This window comes from Schistocerca serialis, chromosome 2, assembly GCF_023864345.2.
Source record: "Schistocerca serialis cubense isolate TAMUIC-IGC-003099 chromosome 2, iqSchSeri2.2, whole genome shotgun sequence".
Lineage (NCBI taxonomy): Eukaryota > Metazoa > Arthropoda > Insecta > Orthoptera > Acrididae > Schistocerca > Schistocerca serialis.
In genome coordinates this window covers 627,082,362-627,109,973 of record NC_064639.1, presented here as the reverse complement: position 1 = coordinate 627,109,973, position 27,612 = coordinate 627,082,362, and the positions used below count along the sequence as shown (strand labels likewise).

General features: G+C 41.5%; 1 long non-coding RNA gene across 1 annotated transcript in view; it reads left to right on the top strand.

The window, feature by feature from the left end:
• LOC126455647 (uncharacterized) overlaps positions 1-27,612 on the top strand; it is a 249,587-nt gene that overhangs the window by 150,177 nt on the left and 71,798 nt on the right. Inside the window, exon 2 of the long non-coding RNA XR_007585346.1 lies at positions 4,341-4,397. This is a non-coding gene — a long non-coding RNA (uncharacterized LOC126455647). The remainder of the gene's footprint in view (positions 1-4,340; positions 4,398-27,612) is intronic.

Below are 27,612 nucleotides of genomic sequence, written 5' to 3'. Positions count from 1 at the left end.
GTAGAAAATTTAAATCTCTGAGTGAGTAACGAAGAGAGGCGCGAAACTTTGTTCCCAATAGCGGTAACGCGCCACTACTTTGGGCGATGCATTCCTAAAATCAGATCACTCAGAGAAGAGATAAAAAACATATGAATGTTCGTCTGTACTCCAAATCATTCCTGTGTCATGCAGGTGAACCATACAAGAGCATAGTGGGAGAGACTTATACTATTTTTACGTCTGTTAACTACATCAAGAGAGAAAATTAAAACTGTGAGTCTTAAAATATGGGCATCTGCCTTCCGACACAAATCTCTTAATAATTGTTTTATTACATACGCCTGAGCTAACACACTGTTTCGGTATTACATGTAAGAGGTGCCGTACTTTTTGCTCAGTAAAAGAGTCAGGAAAGTGGTCGCAAGGTTCTTTGAGTAAGACAGTGATGAGGATTCGGATAGCTGAGTTGGTAAGAGGACAGCCCTAAGTAGGTATGAACATGCATCCCAGAGCTCAACGAACACGGAATTGTAATCTATTGAAGAATGTCACTACATTGCAGCCTGAAACATTTATAACTTATGCTGACATGATCCAAGCAGAATTTGTCAGAGTTAACCAGGACGTTTCCATGGTGTTTTATCGCCATTTCACGTTAATCCGGTAATAATTGCTGATTTCACTTTCTGAAAGATTGCATTATCTTTAATTCGGGTACAAAGGGCAGCTGAAATACCTGATTTGAAACAGGCATTGTTTGTTATTAATCCTGTGACATTCACTCCTGTGAGAAATATTAAAACGTTTTGCTGTAACCATATCGCCTTTATGAGACGGAGACGGCGGCCACAGGGTAACTGGGTACTTAATTGCTGGGATAATACAAAGCCCGTGCGAATAATCGGCGGTTTCATGTCAGGCGTACTCTACAGTCGAGCTAAAGAATAAAAGATCACATTAAATACAGAGGCGAGTTTTATTTCACGTTACCCTCGCATAAAAAATGATGCTGGATTTTCTCTCTCTCTAAACATTTAATAATATTGGCTGGGTCCGTTAATAAAACTCGAAGCGTATAATGTTTATTGTTTCTCAGAATTCTAATATTTTATTTGTATTCTGGTTATACTGTCAACTTTTTCTCCACACCGGACCGCATAATTAATTTCCGTTATCTGTTTATTGACTTATATACTGTCGTTGTATTCACCGCTCGGAGGCCATGCACGTCAATTTTTTTAAAATTGAGCCAACAATATGAACTGACAATTTTTTGTGCTGACGGCCACAGTTTTATTACTATTTTGTTCTGGCTCTACAAACCACTATGTGAAAATACGTTGAATTGCTAACCTATCTTTCATCCTGAATAGATTTTAAGTTAAGAATTGATACGTTGATTTCACGTTTTTAACACCTAAATGGATTGTACAGTTCTCATGGTCACTGTGATTGTGCAGTCAGTTTTCGAACACGCTGTTTTGTTACAGGAATTTTTGTTCCTGTGAATCTGTAATACTGTTTAAGATAGAAAAGAAGATATCTGAGAAGCACCGAGAATTGTTGCTAAATAAATCTGTAACTCTCGGTTTCTGTCAGGTGATCACAATTCCATAAAGCAATCTTCACACAGAGGCATCATGCAGTCACCGAGGGTCAGTAGTAAAATACATCATACAGCCAACAATGAAAAGTATCCACATATTTTATTAATCTTCAGACACTGTCATAATCGTTTCCCACTCGTCTGTGTAGATTTCAGATACATCCATTATTATCTTAAGAGAAAGATAGGTGGATATTTAAAACAATTTTACGATTACATGAAAACTGTACCATAGCAAATTTTTAAATTAAATTTTCACCAATATAAAGACATTTATCATGACGAACAATCTACTTCTGAATTCCACACCGATAATATCAGCAACCTTATTGTTCAACTTCCGATAAAACGATTGTTTTGACATCGCCCTCGATTATGTGAACTTTTTATCAGATGCGGAAAAAATCACACCTCCATACTTATCAAGAGGATGGCAGCAGACCGTATTATTCGTTTCGGACCATCGCGATTACGGGCAACATGGGGTTCACGCCTGAGCCTCAGGACGTGCGCTAGCAGCGCATGTCGGGTGTTTCAAACGTCAACTTCGCGTCTCAGTATCTCGGGATGTAATGGGAATATTGCGATGCAATCAACGCCATTGTGTATGTGCTTTGTCATGCTATGGATTGCTGAAGAAAAAATATAGGAGGTCCATTTAAAAAAACATACGTTTGTGTTAAAAAACACATATGGTTTCTTTTTAGAATGTTTCCAAATATGTACATTCATGGGCCCCAGCCCTACATTGATACCGGTGAAAGTCGTTTTCCAATAGCTGTTATTGTTCCAGAGATATTTTAGGTGGACAAGATAGCTGGGACACCCTGTATACTCGACCAAGACTCAACGGGAATAATGGCACACGTGATTTCTGAGGGAGTGTATATCGAACTACTGAGCTTCACAAAAGAGAGAGTAACTCGGTTTTCGATATATGCTGCCAAACAACCATAGAGGCTTATCCCAAAACAGTGACGTAGAATTTGACATCAGAGCTTTCTCACAAAATTTAAGAAATTCAATAACTTCATTTAACTCGAGTTCCCGCCACACAAACTGGGATTCTTTCTGCATAGGATACCTTGTTCTATTGAGTGATGCTGTCTGTGACCACGAAATAGCTATTTTCAACACCATTAGTGACCACACAACACGAAGGTTGACAAACATGGACGGGAAGCGATTATAAAATCCATGATAAAGTTAATAGAAGAACGCACAAGAACCATGGGTAGATTAAAGCCGATTATCCATCCAAATGGTTACAGACTTTATCGAACGTGGGTGCGACACTGAAATTCACTGTTTAAGATCAATAACTGTTCCGAAAATTCAACCTAAAATATTTGACCCAATGAAGTACGATGGTTCCGAGGTCAGAGATAGTAAGCCTTAGAGACACACGAACAGATGCAAGTTAATAGGCACAAGTGCGGAAGACATGAGGATATGAACGGTCAGAATATAAGACGATATTAACTTACTTCGTTGCACTATAAATGTACAGGAATTACACCACTACTAAAATCACGTATGCAAACTTGTAACTGCAACACCTAAATGATTCCCTAACAAAACATATCAGTTAAATCAGACTAACTCAGATGAAATCATACCAGGCCACGTTCCGGAGAGCAAAGACATACTCCCTGTACGGCGACGAATCCCAGAGTAATTTAAAAAAGCGTTACCGCGAGGACGAGCTTTCTACCAAGGTGGAGCGGTCCTCAAGCCGATTTTATGGACGATAGCACTGGCACAGGCAACCATGCCGTACAACAGTCACACCGCTACGTCCCGCAACACCGGCTCTCAGAACTCCTTTAGAAAATCCTTGCGGCTGAAGTAATGCTCTGCTTACGCTCACGTCGACGCCTCAGCTTCGACTCCCGTCTGTCTCTCTTGCCCAGAGCCTGCCAATCAGAGGTCCTCTCAAGACAGTGAACAAGTAACACGGAGCTCTGTATCGATTACGCGACAAAGCTCAATGTCTACTTCGATTTCGACTATTAACAAATTCTGTCAAAAGACGTTATAGCTCTTCACATATCGCACACAGTAATATCACTACTACCTTAAAATTGAACAGAAACACAACAGATAGAGGTGTTTTTCGTGAACATAAACATAGGACATGACTCCTATCGATTTATAGACTACGGCCAGATATCCTTATAAGTTTTTATGTGTCATATCCAGCTTCTTCAAACAAATTGTTGATGACTTAGGCTTCTGTGAGTACGAAAACGGTATACTATTCCGTCGCAAGGTGTCGCTGAGATTTTAACAACCAGGTACCCCGGCGTTCATTTGTAGCACCAACCTTGTTTGTTTAAATATCCACTGACGTATCAGGAACAAAGCCTATGGCGTATAGCAAGAGGAATGGCTTTACCGGTGGCCAGTCATAGTAATGGAACCTTTTGTTGACCGAAAATCGCTTAACATGTACCGTGAAGAATGTCGACACGTCAGTTTTGTGTTGAAACCGTTTTGATAATCTACTTGAGCATCCGAAAAGGTACCTATTACTGAATGAGTACATATAAAAATAATATTTAAGGAAATGAAATTTATATGTCACGTGAAGTCATAGATTCTTTATTGTCAATCAACTTGAATTGGAATTCATGCCTGAATGAAATACTAGGCTACTCATTGTGTAAATTTTTTTCTCAGTAAATCTGTTTTCTGTTACAGGTATTACGACCTCTGTGTGGACTGTCAACGAAACTGTTTTCTGTTGCAGGTATTACGACCTCTGTGTGGACTGTTCTCTAGCACGAAAACGCCAGGACGTCCTAAAGTAAGTACCGCTTAACGAGTTCAGTAAATAACCTTTTCGCATCTCTTGTTACATGAAGTGGCACTCAAATGAAAACTGATGACTAGGAAAGGATAGCGTTGTGTGTTTATTTCGGTAACGTCGGGAACTGTGAAAACTTTTTGATAATATGAAGACGAGAAGGTACTATACAGGGTGTTTACGTACGATCGTGCAAAAATTTAACGGGACATAAAGGATGCTCCACAGAACAAATTGAGGTAAGGAACCTGGAGTCCTAGAAACCAGCTTAAGGAGTTAATAGGAATAAAATCACATTACTGTGTACTTTTTCATTTACGTTAGTTACAGTTAATTCCAAATACCGTCGTCGACACAATGAATATATTATTTGTACTGTATCTTACAAAATGTGCTGAAACTGATGCCCATCAGTCTCAATGGAAACATGACATCGGCGAACAAGATACCTACGCATTTGACAAATATCCTTGGTGTTTTTCGAATCATATCACAAGCTGCTACAATTCTAGCAACTTATTCCACCTCCGTATCCACTGGGGTCTTCTACTCTAGTGACTTTAGATGTCCCCATAGGGACTTCTTGAGCCCTCTGCTGTGATGGGTTCCAGGCTGACAAAAGAACTGAATTCTTAGGCCCTGGAATAGGACCTCCCCTTCCAATCCAGTGGCCAGGAAATACACCAATGAGATGGTTGCGGACATCCACACTGAAGTGGGGCGGTGCACCGTCATGTTGTATCCACATCCTCTTACGAACAGCCAAGGTTACGTTCTCCAACAACTCAGGTAAAACTCTTTGTACAAACCTCAAGTACAGTTGGTTATTCAGACTGCCAGGTAGAAAATATGGCTCACTGAGCATGTCGCCTACAATACCGGACCAGATACTCACAGAAAAACGTACTTGATGGTGTTTCTCTACTACAGTGTGAGGGTTTTCTCATCCCACTGTTCGAAATATCTACAGGATCAATTGAGGCTTCGTCAGTACAGCAGGATTTGGAGGAAATCTGGTCGATGAATCCACTGTTAGGGCTACCACTGACACAGTGCAACCCATGGTGCAGAGTCAGTCACAAGCATTTCATGGACTCGTTGTGGTGATCTGGGTGTAATTGTTGTTCGTGGAGTACTCGCCACACGCTAGTATGTGCAGCACCCACTTCACGTGCAGTATGACGAGTAGTTATAGTGGGGTCCACTGCAACACGTTCCAGTAGTTCCACTTCAAAATCTGGTGTGCGAGTTGTCCTCATGTTGCTAGATCTCTCGTTCCTTCTTTCCAATGAACCAGTCTCCCGCATTCGTCGATCGAGAATAATAAACACTCGTCGTGACGGATGATGCCTGTTAGGAAACCGTTCCCTGTACAGCCCTTCAGCAGCGAGAGCGTTGTAACGAGCTTCCCCATACATCAGGTTCATGTCAATGACATGTGCAAAGCCGTAACGGTACTGCTCCATAGTACTCAATTGTACATCTGTGAATAGCACCGAGTAATGAATGGGTCTGTCATTGATTCATAGCATTTTCTGACATGGGACAATGTAAATACTATACAACAGAGCCACCTTATGGACAGGTACAGTAAACAAAACCTGCATCATGAACATCCTAGTAATCAGGCTCGATCTTCTTGTTTCCTTTGTAAGGAATTGAGAATAAACATGTAAATAAACATAGTACATGTAAACTTGTACGCATGTTAGTTGTAAACAAGCTGGGAAACAGTAATGCTAGACAAAGCGGTAGACAAGTTTACTTCCATATCTCCTTAAGCTGGCTGCTCCATCCCCAGGTTCTCTACCTCAAATTGTTATGGAAACATCCTGTCTACTCCTTGACTCCATAGGTCTTAACTTTTCGCCTTCTTCGATTCGTCGGCACACGTCAATCTCGGCCATTTCTTTCTATTAAGAAAGAAAGAAAGAGGTCATATGACACTGCTGGCTGCGAAACGGTGATGAATGGGTTCAGCTACCCTATCGGAAAATGTATTCTTCCTACAGCTCACAATGACAGTATTTGTCGCGGTTTTCGAGAATTTTAAATGTGTGTGTCAAGCTTAGGTGACTGTGTTGGATGAGCGTACTGTGTAGTGGCATTCATTAGTATATCTTGTATTGTGATGACGAGAAAAGAGAGAGGGTGAAATCCTGTCCTGGGTCACAGCCTGCTGCTTTCCAATAGCAGTGAGCGGGCCACTGAGCTTAACATCCCATCCAACGAAAGGATCGCCATCTACGGTGTCGAATGCCGTCACTTAATGAGCCACTGTACAAGGACGATTTTGTCAAAGGAGATGAGGAAGAGGTCCAATTTGTTAAACGGAAGCTCACAAAAACTCATGTTTTTCATTAATTCTGAAAATTTTCATAAAGAATATAACCCATTATATTGGAAATTTACCTCAAAGTTTTCACCAAGCAGAGATATAATATCGGTACTTAGAAGTGTTGTATATTGGCAAACCACTGAGAAGCAGTCATGCTCCATTCTCTCTTCGCTGTCCAAGGTTATTTCACTCTCTTGTTCTTTCAGTCTGTATCTGAGCAGAGCCAGTGATCGGGAATGCAAGGGAGCTATTTTTTTTCAAACACCATGATTATTACCGTCAGGGCATTTTGAATAAAGAGATCTGTGTTCGATAGAGAAGGTAGATTAATCTTTGGTGGCGATAATGCAGATGATCTGGAATTATTAACCTTACAGTTTCCCAAATTTCCTTATTGAAGTATGCATCTGTCACTTCTTGCAATGCAGAAAGATCATTTTCTGTATCAAAAATTCATGAGCCTAAAAATGGATCATACGGATTATTACTTGTCACACAGACTTTATTGCCGAGAGTCTCCGAAGAAATGTTCGACTAGCCTTCGATGCAGCTCTTTTCATTTAAGCAGAGGGACTGCATCTTTAAGGGAATTGGAATTCGTTTGTAAAGGCAAGTGTTCAGAAGGAATTGTCTGTAACATATAGTAAGAAACCAACCTCGGCATTTGCCCAAACTGAAAAGTTTTCGAGGTTGCCGACGAAGGCATTCAAACCACTTTGCTTCCCGGGTTTAGGGATTGCTAGCTCAACGCGTAGCGCTACATGAAGTCGGTGAAGAACCAGGAAAAACTGGTTGTTTTACAATGTTTTAAAATAAAAGATTCATCACAACAAAAGATTCAGTCCTGACGTAACATGCTTTTCCTGTAATTGTGCTTGTTTAGTCCTCTGATAATGCATGATCGCGAGCATATTTTAAGATTTAATTGCGCATGGAACTGGTAGCTTCAATTATTACAGTATTACAAGAGCGTAAATAGATTTTGGGTGGAAGGAGGAGGTAGGGTTGAAAGGCGCTATCGGCTCGGACGAATTCAAGCAGCCCGCTGAAAAATTTTTTTAGAAACGAACGAACTATGGAACGTGTTGTCATCACATATCCCATCCACTCTCCACAAATCCCTTACTATCGTTTCGTACCGGAAATGGTTTTCATAACTGAGTAACATCGGGTGACCATACTAGGCGATATTTTGCCATTTCGGCTACTAATGATAGAGTATTGGGCAAACTTTGGAAAGAAATGCAACCATCGCCATTTGGGCGACATTTTTATTGATCAACGCTGTTTTTGAGCGACACAGAAAAATCCAATTTTATGCACTAATTTCGATTTAATGTTATGTCTCACGATATTTACCACTTTGTTGGCATGTGAAATACTGAAATACTGAAACCCCAAAGTTCAACCAGTCTCCAAATACCGACCACAGCGCTAAGATTAAACTGCTATAGCTACGTAATTAGCCTACTATAGAAGTTCGTACATATTTTTAACTTACCGTAACGCTAGTGGGCGAATCGAAATCGATTTTCCTCTTCTTTTTTGGTACGATTTTATCCATAAGTAGAAACTATCACAACAGCACGCAGCGCAAAAACAATAAACGGTAGCACTCAACATTAAACACAGTTGCAAGCAAGAACTGAACTCGTTAAAAAAAAAGCAAACGCCAACAATCGGTCCTCGGTAAAATAGGAATCGGCGACAACTGCTGGTACTAGGGATGTATAGACAGTATAAATTTATCGTTGGCCTTGTGATAGTGCGTAACCCTTTTCCGATGTTTGATTGAAACTCAAAATATCTTTCAGTTTCACTAAGTGGCGACTAGGTCGTGTGTGATAAGGGCGGAGGGGGGGGGGGAGGGGGGTTACCCCCTTGCACTGTAGAGAGATTGAGAATTTAAGTGCAGAATATTCGTTCAAAGAACGATCCTCACAAACCTTACACCACCACCTGTCGTTCTCTTACAAGCCAGATTCTGGTGGCGAAAATTTCTTCGACCACCAGTATTCGAGCAGACTATCTCCGACTTGATCGCCACCCCACAGGCTTTCTTTAGTGACCTTGCCGTCTTTATTTCTTTTTCAGTATAGAAGAGTTTCAAACATTAGGCAAATAACATCATTTGATGCTTGATTACTTGTTAGTGGTGACAGTTATTTGGGACAAATATTTCGTTTCACTGGAATGTGCACTTAGGCGATGAACGCGTATCTCCCAACACGTTGAGAGCTAAAGATTTTTTTTTAAACTCAGTGACAGGCTGAACAACGCTTTTCGCACGATCTTTCTGTCCATTTTGAAGGCATAGCTTTCTTTCCCATAATGACATATTGTCGTAGAGGTATTAAAGGTTAAAAAGTTCCTGTCTCCCAAAAAGGCGTTAGCTCACAGTCCACTTTGATCTGCTTTTCCTTAAAAATGGCTTGTGGTCGCGTCCTAGATTAAACAGCGAAATTTGCAGGCATGACATTCATTCCCAAAAATAATGTATTAAGTGATCAAAAGTATGCGGATATGCGGATACCCCCCAAAACATAAGATTTTCATATTACGTGCATTGTGCTGCCACCACTGCCAGGTCCTCCATATCAGCGACCTCAGTAGTCATTAGACATCGTGAGAGAGCAGAATGGGGCGCTCTGCGGAACTCACGGACTACGGACGTAGTCAGGTGACTGGGTGTCACTTGTGTCATACGCCAGTACGCGAGATTACCACACTCCTAAAAATCCCTTGGTCTACTGTTTCCGATGTGATAGTGAAGTGGAAACGTGACAGCACAAAAGCGTACAGGTCGACCTCGTCTGTTGACTGACAGGGTTGTTATTTGTAACAGGCAGACATCTGTCCAGACAATCACACAGGAATTCCAAACTGCATCAGGATCCACTGGAAGAACTACGACAGTTAGGCGGGAGGTGAGAAAATTTGGATTTCATGGTCGAGCGGCTGCTCATAATCCACACATCACGCCAGTAAATGCCAAACGACGCCTCGCTTGGTGTAAGGAGCGTTGACATTGGACGATTTACTGTGGATAAACGTTGTGTGCAGCAAGGAATCACGGTACACAATGTGGCGATCCGATGGCAGGGCGTGGGCGCGGCGAATACCTGGTGAACCTCATCTGCAAGCGTGTGTAGTGCCAAGAGTAAAATTCGGAGGTGGTGGTGTTATGGTGCGATGGTGTTTCCCATGAAGGGGGCTTGCACTCCTAGTTGTTTTGCGTGGCACCATCACAGCACAGACCTATTTGATGTTTCAAACACCTTCTTGTTTCCCACTGTTGAAGATCAATGCGGGGATGGCGATTGCATCTTCCAACACGATCAAGCACCTGCTCATAATGCACGGCCTGTGGCGGAGTGGTTACACGACAATAACATTCCTGTAATGGACTGGCCTGCACAGAGTCCTGACCTGGATCCTATAGAACACCTTTGGGATGTTTTGGAACGCCGACTTTGTGCCAGGCCTCACTTACCGACATCGATACTTCTACCTAGTTCAGCACTCCGTGAAGAATGGGCTGCCATTCCCAAGAAACCTTCCAGAACCTGATGGAACGTATGCCTGAGAGGGTGGAAGCTGTCATCAAGGCTATGGGTGACCAACTCCATACTGAATTCCAGCATTACCGATGGAGGGCGCCACGAACTTGTTAGTCATTTTCAGTATGATGTCCGAATCCTTTTGATCACATACTGTATCTCGATGTGTGCAAGCAGTTTCGGAAACAAAACAGCACGAACAACAAGCTCGTGCAATATAGTGCTTATGAGATAAGTCCTGCAGATTGTATATTTATCGAAATATTGAGAGGAACTTAAGAAGAACAGTGTAGCCTGTTTGGTAACGGTATTTCGTTCTCCCTTTGTCGGGACAACTGCAGCATGTAGGAACCTGTTAGTTAATCTCAGATAATTAGATCTGCTTGTAATTCGTAGATATCTGTAAACTGAATTAATTACAATACCAACAAATAGTACAGTTCTGAGTCGTCGAGCACTCCGCTAAATGAAATTTTTGTTGGTAGAACATTAGCAATTAATTAATAAATTTAATCTGGCAATTTACTTGTATAATTAAATGTTTGCTTGTAGTGAATGACGTAGTTTGCGGTTAAACGCAGCACTCGTGTTTCGTTTCACTTAATTAATTTTTCTGTTGGTGCCCTTAGCCAAACTTTACCTCCCTTTACATGACTGCTATGCAACTCACTATTAAGTGTCTAGCACAGGGTTTATAATCACATTCGGACTACTTATCTACCGTTAAACTCGCGCATAGCAAGTGGGTAAAACATAAACTTAAATGTTTCCGTGCGATTTCTGATTTCTCTTATTTTATTAAGATGGTAATTTCTCACTACGTGGGTGCGTGTCGACAAAATCTTTTCGTTCTCGGAGGAGAACGTTGGTGATTAATACGTTCGTTGAAAAAAATGATAAAACTATTCACTACCGGTCGACTTCACGATGGCGTTTGTCTATGCAATCAAATGAGAGACAGTTTGTTTCGTGTAACAGATGTCTGCTTTATGTGTATAGTAATTGTGTTATATAATGATTCAAGAAAAATTACCGTATCACAATTTTTCGTCATTCTCTACATCTTAAGTAAGAAACAACTGTTTGGAGCACAAATTTCGTTAAGTTGAATTACTATTTAGTTCTGCTTACGATTTTGTGTTTTTAATGTTCCGTATGTGTCGTTCTGGAGTTAGCTCGCCTTCGTACTCCAGGTTGCCCGATTTTCGGTGTTTTCGATCACATTTCTGTTGAACACTTCATTTTCACTGCGTGTTAGTTGTGTTAACTGTATGTTATGATGTCGATTGTCACTGTAAGTTTTTTGTTCGTCATTTGTTTGTGTTGTGGTTATGCATTCAGTAGACGCGCCAGAGACTAAAACCGTTATCTGTTTATTAGGTGATCCAGATTGTGTATTATTCGTCTGTTTGTTATTTGTGTAGCTGTATTATTGTGTGCGGTGGGTCAGTGAACTGAAAAGAACAGAAAATAACAATTTCTGGTCAGAAAAAAAGAGTATATCAACAGCAACGAAAAATAAACGACAGTAAATTTCGTCACGAGTAGGAAGGTATGGCAAAGAATGAGTTACTGGAACATTCACTGATAGAGTTATTTTCATCAAAATCAACGACAAATAAGGCACAACAAATATATTTTAGGTTATGCATGCCAACGTCACAAGTAGGAGACGAAGATATACGTAAAGTAAATGAAAATCTAACAGACATGGATGTGTGGAACGCTGTTGTAGGCGGGAAATAGAAGACAAAGTTACTGAAGAATATTGTCTTAGCAGCAGGAATGAGAGAGGAGAGTGAATGAGTTTTTCAATAAAATAAATTTCAGCTAATAACAGCAAAACGCTGCTCAAGGAACAAAAAAGAAAGACCCTACGAGGTATGGGGAACTTCCAAATGGATTACATAATGATCAGTTAAAGTTTACGAAATCACATATGGGATTGTAAGGCACGCCAAGGAGCAGACATAGACTCATACCGCAATTTAGTAATTATGAAGATTATACTGAAGTTTATGCGAATCATCTGGAAGAATCAATATGGGATGAAGTTCGATACTGAAGTGCTGAGGAAAATGAAGTGCGTTTGGAGTTCTCTAGAGCTGTAGATACTGCGATGATGGGTACCACAGATGGAAACAAATGGTCATCCGTAAAAAGAACACTCACAGAAGTAGGAAAAACAAATGTAGGTACAAGAAAAGTAACTACGAAGAAACCTTGGAAGAAAGACATTTCTTATTCGACGAAAGTAGGTAGTGTGAAATTGTTCAGATAAACAGAGTAATGCAGCAACTTATCTCTCAGCAGAAAAAAAGAGGAAGTAAAGGGAGCCGAGGAGAAATGGCTACAGAGCAAAAGCAGTGAAATCGAAAAAGATATGGCCGTCGGAGGAATTGATTCAGCGTATAGAAAAGTCAAAAAAGTTTCGGTGAAATTAAAAGTGCGTCAACATGAACAATGCAGCGTGATTTATTGAAGACTCTAAAGGCCTTTAAAACTGGGGCGAAACGTCTGATGGTCTGATAGAAAGAAAAATAGTAGTCGAAGAGAAAGACATGAGGTATCCAGTAATAGGGTCAAATTTTAACAGAGATTTTGAAGATTTGTAATGAAATAAGGCGGGGCGCAAAGATAACAGTCCTTCGGAATTTCTCAAAATCATTGGGTGAAGCGGCAACCAAACAACTATGTACGTGGTTTGTAGTATTAATGACAATACATCAGACAATCGAAAAAAATATCATTTACACAGCCGGCCGTTGTGGCCGCGTGATTCTAGGCGCTTCAGTCTTGAACCGCGCTGCTGCTACGGTCGCAGGTTCGAATCCTGCCTCGGGCATGGATGTGTGTGATGTCCTTAGGTTAGTTAGGTTTAAGTAGTTCTAAGTCTAGGGGACTTATGACCTCACATGTTAAGTCCCATAGTGCTTAGAGCCACTTTTTATCATTCACACATAATGACAGAATGACAGAAAAATGATAGAACTAGAGCACAGTAAACATAACAGCTTATAATTCCAAGTTACTGACGAGAGTAATGTACAGAAGATTGGAAAAGAGAATTGAACACCTGTTAAATAAAAAAATTGAGTATCTGTTAAATTACGTTCAGAAAACGAAACACACTTTCACAAGATCTGTGGACGTAGAAAAGGCATTTAACAACGTAACGTGACGCAAGATGTGCGAAATTCTTAGGAAAATAGATATGAGGAGAGATGGTTAATATACAGCATATAAAAAATAAGAAAGAAATGCAAAATACAAAGTGCTCGGTTTCTTTGAGGTGTAAGACAGGGACACGTTCTCTCGCAACCCCACTGTTCTATCTACACACAGAAAAAGCAGTGACGGAAATAAAAGAAGGGAGATTAAAATTCAGGGTGAAAGGATGTGAATGATAAGATTCACTGACGACGTTGCTGTCCTCAGTGAAGAAAAATTGCAGTACTTTTTGAATGGAATGAACAGTCTAACGAGCACACACAATGGGCTGAGAGTAAACTGAAGAAAGAAGAAAGTCATGCGTGGTAGCAGAAATGAAGTTTACGATACACTTACAATCAGTGTTAGGGACCGTGAAGTAGACGTAGGAATTCTGCTCCCGTGTTAGCAAAATAACAAATGACGGACGAAGCAAGAAGGACTTACGCTGGAAACTAGCACAGCACTGTCTTGATGACCTTGTTTGGTATTTCCTTCGTTCTTTCAGAATGTGTACACTTGTAATATTTTCTCCCAGTTTTGCCTGTTGTCATTAAGATGTTAATGATCACTGGTCAGTGTGAGAAGCAGAAGAGGTACTCTCTACGAAAAACTGATCTATAGCCTCATTTACAACAAAGCCTGTGCCAACTATTGGTATGTTTTTACCTATCAGAGCTTCTTTCGTATTTTTGTGTGTGCTATATCCATAAACGCTAGTTGTACTTTCACCCATATATCGCTATTTTTGCAGTGTTAGAACTGTTATGGTTACACACTAGCTTAGTGAATTCCTTCTTAATGGATTCTCTCCTCAGTGTCCCAGAGCTGCATTCTTTCTAGATTTGCGTTTAGTACCTCCAGTAATAAAGTTCTTTTACTATCTTCTAAGCATATCGGGGCAGCCTCCCCAGAATCCACCGTCATGTTTGCTCTCCAGATAGTGGTAGATCATTGCGAGCATTTAGTACCCGTAGGTATGTTTGTTGGCGGCTTTCCATTATGCTTATTTGGAAATCTGTGGTTGGGTTCACCCTTTCCCCGTAATAGGCCCAAGGTTCATGAAGATGCTTCCTCTACATCTACATTAATACTGAATCCATCGTACGGCGCGTGGCGGAGGGTACCACTTACCACTACTAGGCACTTCCTTTCTTGTTGCACAAGGGGGAAACGACTGTTTATATTCTTATCTTCGTTGACCTTATGCGCAATGTATATTGGCGGCAGTAGAATCGTTCGGCAGTCAGCTTCGAATACCGGTTTTTAAATTTTCTCAGTAGCGTTCCTCGAAAATAAGGTCGCCTTCCCTCCAGGGGTTTCCATTTGTGTTCCCGAAGCACGTCTGTAACACTTGCGTATTATTCGAACCTAGCAGTAACAAATCTGGTAGCCCACATCTGAATTGCTTGAATGTGTTCCTTTAATACGACCTGGTGCTGATCCTAAACACTCGAGCAGTACTTAAGCATAGGTTGCACTAGCGTCGTATATGCGGTTTCCTTTACCTTCCTAGAATTCTGTCAATAGTCCGAAGTCGGCCATTCGCTTTCCCTACCACAGTCCTCACATGCCCATTCCATTTCCTATCCCTCTGCAACGTTACGCCCAGATATTTAAACGGCGTGACTGTGTCGAGGAAGACACTGCTAATGTCGATCCGAACATCACGGGTTTGTTTTTCCGAGTCGTCTGTATTAACTTACATTTTCTACATGTGCCATTCGCCACAACTAGCTAGAAATTTTGTCTAAGTCATCTTTTATCCTTCTACAATCATTCAACTTCGACACCTTACCGTACACGACAGCATCATTAGCAAACTACCGCAAATTGGTGTTCACCTGGTCCGCCATATCATTTATGTGTACACAGAATAATAGCGGTTCTATCATACTTCCCTGAGGCACTCTTGTCTCGGATGAACACTCGAAGTCGACGACAACATACTGGATTCAAATGGTTCAAATGGCTCTGAACACTATGGGAATTAACTTCTGAGGTCATCAGTCCCCTACAACTTAGAACTACTTAAACCTAACTAACCTAAGGACATCACACACATCCATGCCCGAGGCAGGATTCGAACCTGCGACCGTAGCGGTCGCGTGCTTCCAGACTGTAGCGCCTAGAACCGCTCGGCCACTCCGGCTGGCCAACATACTGGGTTCTACAACTTAAGGTCTTCGAGCAACTCACATATCTGAGAACCTAATTCATATGCTCTCACCTTCTTTAATTGCCTGCTATGGGGGCACCGAGCCAAATGCTTTCCGGAACTCTAAAACGTGCTGATTCGTGATCGTAAGATTCTCGAGCTCAGGAAAATTTATTCTGTTCGGACTGAGAATATGTTCAAGGATTCTGACGCAAACCGATGTTAGTCATACTGGTCTGTAATTTTGCGGGTCCGTTCTTTTGGCCTTCATGTGTACAGGAGTCACCAGTGCTTTCTTCCAGTCGCTTGGGACTTCTCGCTGCGCGAGAGATAAGCGATAATTGCGGGCTAAGTAAGGGCCCAATGCTGTAAGTTATCTACGAAAAATCGGACTGTAATTCCACCCGGACCTGGTGACTAATTTGTATTCAACCCGTTCAGTTATTTCTGTACACCAGGGATGCTTTCTACTATGTTGTCCATACGTGAGTTTGTTCGATGGCAAACTATGATATGTTTGTACTATCTTCCTGCGTGAACGGTTTCTTGATCGTGAAATTTAGAACTTCGGCTTTTGTTTTACTATCTTCTAACGCCACTTCAGACTTGCCAACATGTGCCTGGATGGAAGCATTGGACCTACCTAGCAATCTGACATCAGACCAGAATGTTCTTGGTTACCCTGCCAGATCTTTTGCTAAGGTATGACGATGGCAGTTGTTGTAGGCTTTGCTGATAGGTCTTTTCACAGAGCGTACGAATCTCTACCAAACTTTTTTTGATGTCATTTGCGCGTTTTCTTTTGACCGACAGTGGAACAGCCTCTTGCTTCCTCAGCGTTTTCCGAATTTCGTTATTAAACCATGGTGGGTGTTTTCGGTCTTTTGTTCACTAACTAGGCACATAATTCTTCAACCCATGATTTTCAATCTGCTTAAACGTTCCCCATAATTCCTCTATATCTATCTTTCTGAAACTAAATAATGTCAATCCACTGTCTAAGTGAAATTCTAACAACTACTTATCTGCTATTTCAATCAGAAACACCCTCCTAGCCTTCTTAACTAATAACTTACGTGACAATAGTTGCTACAAATGGTTCAAATGGCTCTGAGCACTATGGGACTTAACTTCTGAGGTCATCAGTCCCCTAGAACTTAGAACTACTTAAACCTAACTAACCTAAGGACATCACACACATCCATGCCCGAGGCAGGATTCGAATCTGCAACCGTAGCGGTTGCGCGGTTCCAGACTGTAGCGCCAAGAACCGCTCGGCCACCCCGGCCGGCATAGTTGCTACACTGACATCATTATCGTTAATCCCCGCTTCTATACTGACGTTGTCGATAAGGTCTGGCCTGTTTGTAACTACAAGCTCTAAGGTATTTCCATTGCATGTTCGTTGCTCAAGACAGGTTTCAGAAAACGTGCTAGAAAGTACTTCGCACGACTGTTTGTCTGTACCCCTACAATGAATCTATGGACATCCCAGCCTCTACTCGGTTGTTTAAAGTCGCCTCCAACCAGTATTGTGTGATGTGGGTATTTACGCGCTACTGGCTGTAGACTCTATTCGATTGACTCTATAAATGTCACACTGGAGTCGAGTGGCCGGTAAAAGCATCCAACAATTAACTTGGATTCATGTGGACCAAATAACTTCACAGTGACACTCAACTTCGACCTCGCTAAAGACAGTATTTTTGTCAACCGCAATGAACACTCCCCAATGGCCTCTAACCCTCTCATCCATTGTTAGCCCATGAGGTATCCTTTTTAAGACCGCTGACCATCTTCGCAAATAACCCTGGTAAGGGGCTCTTATGCAGTGCAACCAGCTGGGCCAAGTGGGCCAACGACTTTAGAGGGGTGTTGATTGGTTCAAATGGTTCTGAGCAGTATGGGACTCAACTTCTGAGGTCATTAGTCCCCTAGAACTTAGAACTAGTTAAACCTAACTAACCTAAGGACATCACAAACATCCATGCCCGAGGCAGGATTCGAACCTGCGACCGTAGCGGTCTTGCGGTTCCAGACTGCAGCGCCTTTAACCGCACGGCCACTTCGGCCGGCTAGGGGTGTTGAACCCCTTAACACATCTCAAAAACTTTGCAGCTCATGAGAGGCAGACTCAGGTTTACCAAAAACAGATATAAGTTGTCAATGTTGTATTAGAATTATTCTATTCACAAACAAACATTATGTTGTCTGGTAAGAGCACGATTCCTATAGAAAAATTTCGATCCACTACTTCGGCGTCTGATCATATCATTTCTTGGGTCTCTGAGGAAGATATTGACTGTTGTACCATAACAGTGATTGTTAATGGAGCACGAGGGTTCGGTCATGGGATGATTCATCTCTCAGTAAGTCAAGTAAACCTTATGTCGTCATTTTCAAATTTTATTTCGATTATGTCAGTAATAACGCAATTGTGTGACCAGCTGTTGAACAACACAGTAATAGCTCAACTAAGATGTGGAGGAGCAGATGAGATTTACAGTCGTAACGTCCCGTACACACCACTGTCATCTGCGGAGAAAGTACTAACCCCTTCACTGCATGATAGTGATGATGGTGCTATCGCTGTCAGTACTGCAGGAGCGGGGATTTTAAATAGTGTTTTTCGAAAATCAATCACCAAACAAGGCGAAGTAAATATCCCAGAATTCTAATCCAGAAAAGCTCCCAACATGAGTAACTCAAAAGTAGATACCCTCGGTGTAGAGATGATACTCAAATCACTTAATGAAGGCAAGTCTTCCGATCCAGACTGGATGCCGGTTTGGTTCCTTTGAGTGTATGCTGATGAAATAGCTCCATATTTAGTAACCATGTACAACCGCTCACTCAACGAAAGACCCGTACCTAAAGACGGGAAAGCTGCACACGTCACGCTGAATTACGGACTCATATCACTGATGTCTTTTTTCAGTAGACTTTTGGAACATGTACTGTATTTGAACATTATGAATTAGCTCGAAGGAAACGATCTATTGAGGCCTCGTCAGCACGTATTGAGAAAATACTGCTCGTTTGCAGCACTCTAGCTCTTTATTCACACGAAGTAATGTCCTCTCGACAGACGTTCCCAAACTGACTCCACATCTCTAGATTTACAGAAGGGGTTTGACACCGTTCCTTACAAGCGATTTCTAAACAAACTGTGAGCATAGGGAGTAACGTCTCAGCTGTGGACTGGATTTGTAATTCTCGGGCAGAAAGGGCGCAGTTCGTAATAACTGATGGAAAGTGGTCGAGTCAAACATATGTAATATCTGGTGTTCTCCAAGAAAGTATTATGGGCCATTTACTGTCCCTAATCTATATAAAAGATTTAAGATAAAACCTGAACAGACCTCTTAGCCGGTCTGCAGAAGATGATGCTATGTACCGCCTCGTAAAATCATTAATGATCAAAAACTGTTGCAAAGTAATTTACGCAAGATATCTGTATGATTTGAAAAGTAGCAATTTGACCTTAAATCATGGATACTCTGATATCGCCCACGTTCATATGGAGAAACGATCATCACGAAATAAGTGAGATCAGAGCGGACAAAGAAACATTTACGTCTTCGTTTTTCCATAGCGCTGCTCGAAAGTGGAACAGTTGCGAAGTAATGTGAAATGCTGCCGCAGTAGTCATGTAGATGAAGCCCAACTGCGTATGACAGAGTAATGCGCCGTAATCTCCTCTAGAAGACTGTGATGACGTACACCCGACACGCTGAAATCTGAATGTCATGCCAGGCAATTGATTCTAGCTCCTACTGGATATGGTCGACATGTATGGGCTGCGTCTTTTTTGAGCTAACAAACGAAAGCAAGGATTTCATAGTCCAGTATCTACTAGCATTTTACAGTTTTTAATCCATCATCATTTCTCTACAAAGAATACATCAGATACGTAGCATTCGTGAAGGCGTAATATTTTTTATGTTGTATAGATTTTGTCTATAAAGTTAGAATTCAGTTGGAATTTTCTTGTGTCACCTAAAAACATCATCTACGACAAGTGTTTCCCACCATTTGCGAGAAGAATAATTACTTAGATTTGAGGATAAAATTTCTTGTTTTTCCCTCTACACACGCCTCCCTCTAACTCTCCGACGCAGCTATATTAAAATATTTTCAGGATTTCCATAACCGTCCTTTTATCTGATATGCTGCCGAAAAGACAATTTTTAGAATACGACTGTGTTAATGAATTACGTATTTTCAAACATCGTGACTGGAAATGAATAAATGTTCCATAATGATACATTTGGAGGTCTTATCAAGAATACGTATTTCAATACGCAGCATAACACAGCCTACGCTGTCAAATAAGGCATTTTAGGCGGCTTTTTTGTACTTACAAAGTTCGCGAATGATTCGCCTGACGAAGTGATGATTCACTGTAACACAGAAGTAAAGACAAATGGGCATCATGAGACAATGGTCCCATATGAATGAATAGTTGTTCATGTACTGCAAAGTATTAACTGTAAGTCGGTCGACTGCCATCTAGTGGAAGAAGCGAACCTATTCTGCATAGACCGCCATAGGTTGTTCAGCTATGTCGGAAAGGCGGTGGCTGGGAGGAGGGCGAGAGGGGGGAGAGCAGAAAGTGGGGAGTGGAGGGAGAACCCCTCCAGCAGTGCAGCCACCTTAACCTGCGCTTCATGCTTTCACAAAAGCCATGCAAGGAGGTGAAGATCACTTAAACACCACTCGTAGTGGAATTTAATCTAGTGACACATAAAACGAGGAAAGGAAACAGTACAAAACGGGTTGACGTACAAGACAGTAACTCAGAGATTACAATAGCTATCCCACACAGCACTGACAGTCAGGTAAAGTTGGCCGCAAACAAAACAAATGATTACTGGGCAAAGCCCTCTGACTTGTACCGACTACTACCGACTCAAGTCTAGGGAGGCTGTTGGCTAATTTACAAAGGTTCAAATGGCTCTCAGCACTATGGGATTTAGCATCAGAGGTCAAGTCCCCTAGAACTTAGAACTATTTAAATCTAACTAACCTAAGGACATCACACACATCCAAGCCGGAGGCAGGATTCGAACCTGCGACCGTAGCAGTCGCGCGGTTCCGGACTGAAGCGCCTAGAACCGCTCGGCCACCAAGGCCGGAAGCTAATTTACAGATAATAATAAATTTCAGGTGACAATAGCGGATACTCTTCTCAGGAATCTCAAGAGGAGGAGAAGTACTCGAAAATGACTGGGGGACACAGGAAGGTTCCAGCTGGATTACATAATGGTCCGACAGACATTCTGAAATCATATATTGGATTGTAAAGTGTATCCAGATGCAGATATACACCCAGATGTCAATTTAATAATGATGAAGAGTAGACTGAAGTTTAAAAGAATCGTCGGAAAAAGTAAAAGTGGCAGGTACCGAAGTACTGAGGAATGACGAGACGTGTTTGAAGTTTGCTAAGGTTGTAGACACTGTGATGAGGTACATCAAGGTACGCAGCTCAACTGAAGACGAGTGGACAGCTCTAAACAGAAAATTCACGGATGTTGGTCAGTGAAATATAGGTGCAAGGAAGGTAACTGAGAAGAAACCTTAGATAACAGATCAAATATTTCAGTTTATCGACGAAAGAAGGAAGCACAAAAATATTCAGGGAAAGACAGGAATTCAGCAATATAAATACCTTAGGAATGAAGTAAATATCAGTCAAAAAGCAGCCAATGCGAAATGGTTAAACGAAAGTTGTGAAGAATTCGAAATAGAAATTATCGTCTGGACGACTGATGCAGCATCCAGAAAAGTCAAAACAGCCTTCGGTGAAATTAAAAGTAAGTGTGGTAACATTAAGAGTGCAATGGGAATTCATTGTTATCCGCAGAAGAGATAGGAAGTAAGTGAGAAAGGAGTACATTACAGTATGATGGAAAGACCTTGTCTGATGATATGTCACAAGAAGAAATTGGAGTCAATTGGAATGACGTAGGTGATCCAGAGTCAGAGTTGAAGAGAACTATAGAAGACTTGAGATCAAAGATGGCAGGAGAAACAGATAATACTCTATTCGAATTTTTAAAATCATTGGGGGCAGTGGCAATCAAATGACTATTCAAATTGGTGTGTAGAATCTATAAGCCTGGTGCGTAGCGTCAGACTTTCGGAAAAATGTCATCCACACTGTTCTGAAGGCAGCAAACGGAGATAAGTGCGAAAATTATTGCACATTCAGCTTAACAGCTCAATATGTTAACAGTTATGAATTTAAGCTTGTTGTCAAGAATGACATACAGAACTGGAAATGAATATTTAAGAAATGTTAGATGACAACAGGTTTGGCTTTAGGAATAGTAAAGACACCAGAGAGGCAGTCCTGACGTTGCGTTTGATGACGGAAGCAATGGGCAAGAAAAACAGAAAACACTTTCATACGATTCATTGATATAGAAAAGGCTTTCGATAATGTAAAATGGTGCAAGACAGTCAAAATTCTGAGGAGTAAATTGTAGAGAAAAACGGGTAATAATGCAAAAGAACCAACAGGAAACAATAACGCTGGAAGAAAAGGAACGAAGTGTTCATACTGAAAACTACAAGTAGTCAGCATTCACCCCCACTGTTCAGTCTATACGTCGAAGATGCAATGACCGAAATATGAAAAAAATTCAGGAGTGGAATTAAAATTCAAGATGAAAATATACCAATGGTACGTTTCGCTGATGACATTTCTATATGGCCGGCCGAAGTGGCCGCGCGGTTCTGGCGCTGCAGTCTGGAACCGCGAGACCGTTACGGTCGCAGGTTCGAATCCTGCCTCGGGCATGGATGTGTGTAGTGTCCTTAGGTTAGTTAGGTTTAACTAGTTCTAAGCTCTAGGGGACTAATGACCTCAGCAGTTGAGTCCCATAGTGCTCAGAGCCATTTGAACCATTTGACATTTCTATCCTCAGTGAAAGTGAAGAAGAATTACATGATCTGCTGAATGGAATGAACAGGCTAATGAGTACAGAATATAGATTCAAAGTAAATCGAAGAAAGACGAAAGTAATGGGAAGTACCAGAACAGTAAGAAACTTAACATCAGGATTGATGGTCACGAAATGGATGAAGTTATATAGCAAAATAATGACGGACAGAGCAAGGAGGACGCCAGAAGGAGACTAGCACTGGAAAAAGGGCATTCTTGATCAAAAGAAATCTACTTGTATCAAACATAGGCCTTAATCTGAGGAAGAAATTTCTGAGAATGTACGTTTGGAGTACAGCATCATGTGGTAGTGAAACATGGACTATGGGAAAGCCAGAACAGAAGAGAATCGAATCATTTGAAGTGTTGTGCTACAGAATGATGTTGAAAATTAGGTGGAATGATAAGGTAAGAAATGAGGAGGTTAAAATTCAGGTTGTTGAGATTGAAAGTTATCCTGGCAGAGGACGCCAAAATGAAAGTGATCCTGGCAGGGGAAAACAAAACGAAAGTGAACCCGTTTGTAGGCTATATAAAAAAATGTTTGCTTGAGAACTTGGCAGGGTCTTCCACAATAGAGGTTAACACTTAAGGGGACCATATAAAAGTGATGATTTAATTGAAGAAGTAAGCAAAATTTAGTTTACTGACAACATTTATTTATCCATAAAACCAGAAATATGCGAATATAGACCTAATTAAACTTAAACAAATTATGTTAGAATATCGTAAACAACTAACAGGCGGTTTAAGCCCACAATGGACAAGGATCCTGGGTGGCAAAAGTGAGTCAAGTACTCTGGCCCTGAAAATGTGGATAACGCTATCTGTGTTAATCTGACTTTGATCGATGTTCTACGAAAGATTCTATTGGTGCAGCTGAGAGCAAGTGGTGGTTGGGAATTGTACGTACTCCCAGACAGGGCTGGAGCAGCAGTACGTTACCCTGTTTGCTTCGTGCACCGATATTACTTGCAGCTGGCAAGAGACGTGGGTGGCAGGTGCGAGGCATAAGGCTGTACCTGCGAATCGATCGCGACCATGAAAGAAATGAAAAATCTCGCGATCTGGCGATCAGGCTCACGAATCGCAATTTACTCTCTACCAGAGCCCTAAAATCATGGCAGAGTTCAGTGTGTGACACACCCGTTTGCTGGTCGTACCAAGGACCAATCTGGCTCACTTATAGGACAGAGCGCACAAGATGCCAAACGTCAAGACTGGTAAACCAAAAACGAATAAGTGTGCCTTCGGCAAACGAGTAGTCCGAGACATTTGAAGTCACACTGTCGGTACAGTAAGAACTTCACCACAGGCTCCCCAGTCTAACTACTTGCAAGTGAAGTCAGTCTTAAAACAAGTCCCAAGTACCAACCACATATGCCAGAGCTTCTACCAGAAGTTGCTTCCAGACCGAAGTGCAGAACCCGAGTGCCACGCACTTCAGGATCAAAACAATTTCCATTTTGCCACAAAGTGCATGAACGAGACCGCCTTCACCACGTCTTGAGCCAATAATAGGGCTTTAGAGGCGGTAAATCTCCTCTCCTACATTACAGCACAAACTCACGACGAACCAGCGCAAGAGTTAAGAGACCTGCGTCCCTGAAAAAAAAAAATAAACCGCCAAATACTGACTTTTTTAGGTTTTCGCGATGGGAGAAGATGTTTTTCCCCAAAGTCGCGTCGTTTCCCACGGCAACAAGAAAACACGAACAGTATCTAAGATCTTTACCTAAATTGCCTGTGCCTTGGAGCACGTTAGTCCTAGCTATGAGATTTATTAATGATTCTATCTCTATACGTTTCTCAGACGCCAGAGTTTCTTTTTACGACCGACGCGGCTGAAGGAAGTGGCTCACAGGCCTATTTGCAGTATCGGCGAACGCGAAAACTTGTAAATTTTTATTAGGCGTGGCGCAACCCACAATGCCTGGTTCATGACTCCGCTGTGTAGACGCGTCCCTTCAGTCTGTCGCCCCCAGATCAGCTTTCCGCTGGTGCCAATGCAGGTACAGCGGGCTTTGTCGTGCTGGAGACCCGTCTCAACTAGGGGGTGCTCTGTCGGCCCTATACGGCCGTTTGCCTGTCCAGCAATATTTACAGAGGCATGGGCTCACCACCAATCGCTTTCAACTTCCAACATACCGTTTCTATGAACAAAAAACCATAAAAACACCTCATGCTTTTAGCGCCCTACCAGGTTCCATCAACACCTGCTCTGGGCATCAACTTTCTGGAGTCTCGCACAAGTTGCATAACGTTGTAACAAAATCTTTATGAAAAATAGGTGAGAGACTAACTTGTCCTCTCTCAAGATATCAGTGAATCGCTGATGACATTGCTATTCTCAGTGAAACTGAAGAAGAACTGCAGGATTTATTGGATGGAATGAACAGCCGAATGAACATGGAATACAGATTGAAACTAAACAGGTAAAAGGCAAAGGTATTGGCTTGTAGCAGAAATGAAAGTAGCGTAGAATGTAACATCAAAACTGGGGATCACGAAATAGAAGTATTGAAGAAATTCTGCTACATTGGAAGCAAAATAATCCGTGACGGATGAAGCAAGGAGGACATAAAAAGCAGACTAGCACTGGCAAAGGGGCATTCCTGGCCAAGAGGAATCTCCTGGTTTCAAACATTGGCCATAATTTGCGGAACAATTTTCTGAGAATGTAGGTTCAGAGCACAGCTTTGAATGACAGTGAATCATGGACAACGGGAAAACCGAAACAGAAGAGAATCGAAGCGTTTCAGATGTGGTGCTACAGAAGAATGTTGACAATTAGGATGACTGATAAGGTAAGGAATGAGGATGTTACCCGCAGAACCGGCGCAGGAAGGAAGAAATGGAAAATACTGGCTAGAAGAAGGGTAAGGATGATAGGACATGTGTTAATGCATCAGTGAATAGCTTGCATGGCACTAGAGGAAAATGCATAGAGTAAAAACTGTAGGGAAAGACAGAAATCTGAATACCTCAACAAATAACTGGGAATGTAATTGCTATTCTGGGATGAAGAGGTTACGCAGGCGCAGAATTCGTGGTGGGCCCTATAGAACCAGACAGAAGACCGATGATTAAGAAAGAGGCATCGTTTGTTGCGCGTAATCACATGCTCATAAACACATGCACAGGTAATCATCTCTACATCTTGTATAGCAATTGTTATAAACGATGAAATCCAGCAGTGGCGCACTGAGATTTCAGACAGGCGTATGTAGCTGCTTTTCACATTCCTCATTAATTAGCACTCTATTAATGATGTTGTGCTGCCAAGGTAAATTCTGCTTTCATCGTTTAACCTTTGGAGTCCCAACAACATTAAACATATGTTGTTTTAATATTATCCACCTAATTAACTTTCATTATCACAGCAACCACGAATACAAGAAGCAATTGGCGTAAAGTAAAAAAATCAGTTATTTTAAGGGAGGAGTTTACTTTGGAAGCACTGGAACATTCAGTTCTCAACCTCCAGTCATTTTGTATGATATATTTGAAAGTAAATTCTCATTTTTCCTAGACAAAATCCCACATCTCGAAACATTCGTGATCTCAGTGAACTCATAAACCCTGAAATAAATTGTTGTCCTAAATAACAAGCAATGAGGGGCCTAAAACTTAAAAAAAAATTCAAAAGTTCATACTGCCTCACTGGTTTCATTTCTCAACTACTCATAAGAGCGGTAGTACAAACTTTAGTTTATGTTACAATAACTCAGATATGCTTACTTCCTCTATCACTGATCTCTTCAATATGGCTACTAAGAAATAAAATAAAATAAAATAAAATAAACGCATGTTGCGATCTCCGAGAATCACGTAGCACAGTCTCCGCGCCGACTGTTGCTTTGAACGCTGTAAGTTACTTCGACAATATACTACGTTCGTAGTGTACCACTAGAAGACGCTGTCTTGCAGTAGCATTCATCAGTGGTTTCACTGATACTTCAGAAACAGTTTAAGAAATAATGGTTTCAGGCAGGAAACACTGATACTGAAAGGGTTAATCAAACTTTTTTCATTCGCTCCCCTAGCTGCGTCGTTCAGTACGTCATCGGAGACAGGCTGGACGCTGACGTAGGACGAGAGGAGACCCTACGGCTGATGCTCTTGCTCGTAGTCAGGCTTCCTGCAAACGGTTGCTGGAACTTCCAGTTCCGTGGAACGTTGAGCCTGTTTCGTGTTGCGGTCGCCGCTCGTTTGAACAAGGCGATGAAGGATTTTATACGTATGCCAGTACTGTCTGCAGGAAGGGCGACTAGCGTCTGCACTGTCGTTGCATTAAACGCATTGCTACTTCCCGTCGTCAACCTGCTGAGAAATTCATCCGGAGGACCATTCAGTCTGTCAAAGTCCACACTGCACCTTCGCAGGTACTCAGTTAAGACTAGGAACTGTGGTTTTTTAATCTGTCTTGGCACTCCAACATTGTTTACTAACAAAGCACAACAACAACAACAACAACAAGAAATCAAGCAAACGGAGCACCCATTCAGGGTTTTAAAGCATTTGTTTATATTGTTCCTTCTCTGTCCACAGTAGTGTTTCGATAAACTGCCTGTACTGTTGTTCTCTAGAGCCCCATGAGAATTTTCTCTTTCTACTTCTGAGCTGTAGAAGTTGTTCACTTTCCATCCGCAAGTAGCTTATAATTAGTTCAAAACTTCTTTCAAGTTATTACTTTTGTACGTGTCATATCGTCTCATATTTCCGAAAATCCAGGATTCAATCTAAAATAAAATAAAAATGTAGTTAATCTATGGATTCCAAATACTGTGTTTCGTGGAACGTACTTCAGAAGAATTAGCAGGTAGATTAACATCAGACCGAACATTAAAAGGCAGCAGCGGAACAGAAAGCCTCTTCTGCGCGGGTCAGGGACAGCTTTTACTTAATTCCAGTATTTATTTCCGGCCGTGAGAAGCGAAGCTTTGAGGAACCTAACTTCGTTAGGTGGCGTTCCGGATTTCTCTGCAGATGACATC